This window comes from Coptis chinensis, chromosome 1 (genome assembly GCF_015680905.1).
Source record: "Coptis chinensis isolate HL-2020 chromosome 1, ASM1568090v1, whole genome shotgun sequence".
Taxonomy (NCBI): Eukaryota; Viridiplantae; Streptophyta; class Magnoliopsida; order Ranunculales; family Ranunculaceae; genus Coptis; species Coptis chinensis.
The window spans coordinates 43925615-43931614 of NC_141456.1; positions in this window are offsets into that span (position 1 = coordinate 43925615).

Below are 6000 nucleotides of genomic sequence, written 5' to 3' on the forward strand. Positions count from 1 at the left end.
GTGGTATTATTTAGCCTAGCATAATTCGTTATATGATCATCTATTGTATACTTTGTTTTGGAGTGAGGATTGAGAATATTGCCGATATAGGCATCGCTATGAATAGATATTATGGAAGGATGAAATCTAGATGAGTTAGGCAGTTTCTATCCTAAATTCAACCTAAAAGATATTAGGGTTGTTTTAGAATCAAGAATATGAGTTGTTTCCGTTTTCGGTTTTGGAAATTTTATTATTTCCGGCAATTGCCTTAAAGCTTTTTGGCAACTTTCCGATTCGTCGTAGCAATTGACAACCTATAAAAACTGCATTCATTCTACACTCACAACCCCAACTACATCTCACATTCATCTCTCACGTTTCACTCCCACTTTACCTTATTTTTCCTTCGCACTTCGGCCTATCAGGTCCCCGAGCACACCTGCGCCCCAGAGGAGTGCCACCTGCGCTTTAAGCACTATTAGAGAAATCCTACCCTGAAGCACTGCGTGCCTCTTCAGCCCAAACTTGAAGCCACTCACTTTCCAAAACTGGAATTCCAGTTTTCATCCTAAGCGCACCCTGCGCCCATACCAAGCTAAAGGTGAGCGCACCCTGCGCCCAAGTGCCTGGAACTCGAAATTCACCAGAGCGCACACGCACCCAACCTAAGATAGTCAGAATAAGACTGCAAGCCCCGCCCCTACGGGCACCAAAAATTTCCAGTTTTCTGAGGGTTGTTCCAGGATAGTTGCAACTATTCTAGAGAGTAGTTTTGTGAAGACATCCCCTCGTATCATACCTGAGCAGTCTTTTGAGGACTTGTTCCAAAGTCACACCTATGGTGCTTGGTTTCACGAGGTGATCATACAAGCAGGCTGGGAACCACTAATGCTAAGTCCTGATGAACTTTATTCTCCTACACTTACATCTTATTTTTATGATAATTGTAAGTTTTTTGATAGACCGGATGGAGAATAAGTGTTCTCCATCACCGTTGAGGATGAAACGATGGAAATTACTAGGTTCTTCTTAGCCTTTGCTCTCGGACTTGCTATGCCCGCTGAAATACAAGACTCATTAGCATATTTGGTAGATAATACGTACCTCTATAATGCTAAACATATTAGGGGAGTGGCATTTTTCTTCTGCGAATGACGCCACTTGAGACGTTTTCCTTGCTCTAGCTAAGGGACATCTGCTATATGACCTTCCCAAGACATTAATGTCTAGTTTAGCACGAGCCCAGAACATGAGGCATAAGTATCTTCTTATGCCTGTTTTAGTTTGCCGTATTATGCTATGTTTCTTCCTTGTTTTCTATGCCCGTTACACGGATCGGATTGGGGTTGACACTGTGAGACCCACCAACTCTATTATTCTATCCTTCCATGCAATGACTTGGCTGGGATGGCAGGTGCAACCTCATTTGGTTGCCCCCTACACCCCATCCGACCAAGTGGCGCTAAACAGGTTAGCGATTGTAGATGATACATGGCGTGAAGCCTGGCAAGTTATCATGGCATGGTAGGATGTGAAGGAACCTCATCTCTTTAAAGATGAGTCTGATGAGGAGGAAGAGTAAGCGGGAGTGCAGGTAAGTTTTTAGTTTTAGTTAGTGTCTGCTTATGTCCCAAGCAAGTAATTTCTTATTACCCCATAACGGGTGGAACTCCTATAGAGTTACGTCAGTTTTTATTTTCTATATTAGTATGTTATAACCTTGTTTTGCAGATGTTCCAAAATTTCACGCGTTTCCATGGTATCTTTCTACCCTTTTTAATTAAATACTTTGAGGACAAAGCATGCTTTTTGTTTGGGGGGCATAGAAACACGTGTAATTAAGGCATCTGTTAGGATATAGATATGTATAATATGCACTTGTTTTCTAATAAAATTTCAAAAAATTTTAAAAATAAAAATAAAAAGTTATGTTATACACTTAGGAATATTAGTATTGTTTTCTTTCTCTATGCTCTTAATAATCTAGAAGTCTCACGTAGATTTTGCATTAGAATAATTTTTAAAAACTTAGGTTAATATGTAGGTAATAATCTTTGCATCTATCAATAAATATATTACATGAGTATCTATGATTGTCAACAGTAAGTTTCTGAAACCTAGGCTAGAGTACTTATTCTACAAATCCTATGAAAATATAGCTTAAAGCCTTATATGAGCGAAATATTTGAGAAATGACACAAGGGAGAAGTAAAATCCGGATAGAGAAATCACACGTCCACTTGCTTGATCACTATACCATATCCTATGCGAGAATTTAGGCCCTCCTTGGATCGATATAGCCAGAAATTCAACCCTTATTAAATTATTTTCCGCTAGTCGCCCCTCTGAGCCTTTCCTAAGCCTTTCATAAACCGCAAATCCTTTAACCTGTTACAAAAACAAATAAAAATAAAAAAAAAAAAAAAAATCAGCCTACCCATTCTTCGAATAAGTCTGAGAATAGAGATGAAGAATAGAAAAGAGAAAGACCGTTGGAATCGAGAATTTGTCAGTCGCTTCAAATAAGAAAAGGAAGTTTCCACTAAAAAAAAAAGAAAATAAACAAATAAAAGAAAATAAAGAGTTAGAACTCCAAAAAAAAAATAGAATCAAAAGAGTCAAAAGCCAAAGAAAAAGAAAAATATGGCTAAGGATGGAAACAAAGTGTAGAAGCGAAAGTAAGGAACAAAGTCTTCTCTAGTTACATAATACGAAGACTCTATTATCTCAGACTTGTTCTTTCTAAATATCCATTTCCTTCCTTCTTAAACCATCTCCTAATCCCCGCAACACCTAATAAAGACCTCTAATTCAATTAGGAATAGGCTAGTGTGATAGTAAGTGGCAGATGTGTTTGATCGACTCTGGCTTCCTTGTGTGTCATTGAGATTGTAAGGTAAAGTGTGCCCACTGCACACTGGAGTAGCGAAACTTGAGCGGAAAAATGAGAGTGGTTTTTGTCTTGACATTTATGTGAAAACCTACTTAAGGATGTTATTACGAGTTTTCATAAACGGACCTGCTAGTGCATTTCTTAGTATTACTCATTGTATATATGTTTATTATAGATGATTGATTATTATGCATATATTAGCTTAGGTTTTGACTTGATTATTCTGTATTCATTGCTAGTGAAATGTATAGTTAATTTAGAGCATGAATAAGGAAACAATAGTTTTATTTCTTAGTCGTTGTAGTATAGATGAAGTTTGTGAGTACCTTCATTGGAAAACTATCACGAGGCTATAACTCGTCCACTAGGGAATTCCTAGTGGTTTAAGGCCTTGTTGCATATGGTAAATGTAATCACACTCAGCGAAACGAGAGTAGTTAGAACTCCATTTTTGGTCATTTATTCTAATTTCTCATATTTGCTTGAGGACAAGCAAAATGCTGTTTGGGGGTGGTTTGATAAGAGCCCAAAATTGTAGTTTTGGCCCCTTAATAACCATACTTTTAGACCAATTATGTGAGTAATAAATAAAAGTTAATGCTGATTACGTGTTTTTATGTATTCCAGGCAGTAAAGTCAATTATGTGCAGAAATGTGCCACTTTGGCGAGATAAAGGAGCAAGGGTTGGTTGCTAAGAAGTTCTGTGATAAAGGCCAAGATTCAAGAAGACAAAGCCTTTGTAAAGCCCGGTCAAAAGTTGAAAAGTCAACACGGGCAGAAATAGTACACAAGTCGGCAGAACTTCCGAAGACCATATCTTTGGACTCAGACCTTGGAATTGGGCCTACCTTATGTCAAAACGACCGGCTCGAAAGAGCTTTCCAATGGTCTAAGCCTTGGCCCAATCAGAGGAGTAAAAGTGGACGAAAAGTCTGTTGAACCCAAATCCAGCTGAAGAGCCCTTTTTGGACTGAAAAAATTGGGTTCTGGGCCCGATTTTCTAGCCCAAAACATGGCTCCAAGCCCATACACGATTTTTGGATCTGAAGCATATAAAAACAAAAGCTTAGCTCTTTGTTAATGGTAAATAGTTAGACCTAGATTAGAAATTAGATTAGTTAGCCTCCATTAATTAGTTTTAGAACTTAGTTTTAGAATTTCAATTAGTTAATTAATTAGTTTTTTCATATCTTGTTTTAGATCTAGTTTCATGTTTAATTAATTACTTTAGAACAAAGTAGATTATTAATTTAAATTCATTTTGAATCATTGTTCTTATTGTTCTATTAGATTTGTAAAGTTAATTTCTTATTCAAATCATTACTCTCACCATTGTTCTTTGTGTTTGTTCAATTGAATTTGTTTAAGTCTTGAGAGTTAAGAGTGGAACGATTCCGTACTTGTTATATTGCATGAATATATAAGTGAGAGTAGGAAATAAATAGTTGATACTATAAGAATAAGATTAGAGTAATCTAATTGAGTTTTTACGGGTTATCACTACTCTCAGATTAGGATTGAAGATAGACAACAAGGTTGACTTACCTTCTCATGATGACATTGCTACAGAGCAATCGGTCAAGATTTCAAATGAAGTTCGAAAGGAAGTGGGAGAAATTCTTTTAACTCCCATTTGTCAAGATGACCAAGACAAGATATGCAAGAATGCTGAAGACAGAGAAGAGCAGACACATGCTGATGTGTTTGTACCAAAGGCATCTTTTCCTATGTTTTTTGCTCGAAGAAAAAAGGACAAGCAATTTTTAGAGATGAAGGAGGCATTTGAGAAAGATAACATCAATATCTCATTTCTCAAAGCGATCAAGCAGTTGCCATCATATGCCAAATTCTTGAAGGATGCATGCAACATAAAGAGAAGTACTCAAGTTCCAAAGCAAGCGATTCTAGCTAGACAAACAACATCTATTATCCATCAGAAAGCTCCAGTCAAACTCAAAGATCTAGGAAGTCCTACAATATCATGCAAGATAGGAGAAAAATTCACGGGTAATGCTCTTTTAGACCTTGGTGCTAGTGTTAATCTCTTGCCATATCATGTGTACCAAGCATTGGGCCTGGAGAACCAAAAGCCTACACAAGTCAAATTGAAGTTAGCTAACCGCTCTACCAAGATTCCCAAAGGCATAGTTGAGGATGTTCTTGTTCAAGTAGCCGATTTCTACTATCCAGTTTATTTCATTGTAATAGACACCAAGGAGGCCTTTGATAAAATTCCAATTATTCTAGGCCGACCTTTCCTCGCTACCGCAAAAGCTTTGATAAATTGTCACAACGGTGAAATAAAGATCAACTTTAGTAAGATGTCCATGGACATAAATATCTTTCACCTGTTGCATAAGGATTGTGATGACACCGAAGGTGGAGATGTGTACTTCCTTGATAGCATTATACAAGAATCCTTCCCATTCGAAGATACAATTGAGAGTGCTCAATCTACAGAAAACTGTGATGAACCTGAGAACCCAACCACAGAGGCGTTGCTAGCCATGTTCTTGGAATCTCTGCAGAAAATTCAGCATTTAAGTGAGCATAATGGAAAATTGGCAGAGAGAGTATCATACCTTGAGAAGATGAACTCTACATTTTAGGATGAACAAATGGACTTACGCTTGAAAAAATCGGGTTACTAGAGAATCGGTTTAAAGAAGTTTTAGAAAAACAACGAAATCTAGAAACTGAAATGAGTCTTCAAGCGAGAAAGTGGACCATATTGATAAGAAGCATTGCACTGTTGAAGCCTCTTCTACACCATCATTGTCTGAACGAGAGAAGTATGTGAACCAATCTACCGCCCACTTTAAGCGTAGTCAGCCAGATATCTATTATCATCACTGTGGTGGTAAAGGGCACTTCAAATACTATTGTCCTGTTAGAAAGAAAGATTTTCGTCAATCTTCTACACAGAGGAACCACAAGGCCTATCACACAATCATCAGACCTAAAATAGTTCAAGGTAGAGAAGCAACTTCACCAGCAATCTTTTCGGCATATCAAGGAGTATTTTTGACAACCCACAAGGTGAAACCTCCTTGTCCTCCAAACATTCGTCAGATTTGGGTAAGAAAATCTGATCTCCTCACTCCAAATTGATAATACATGATAT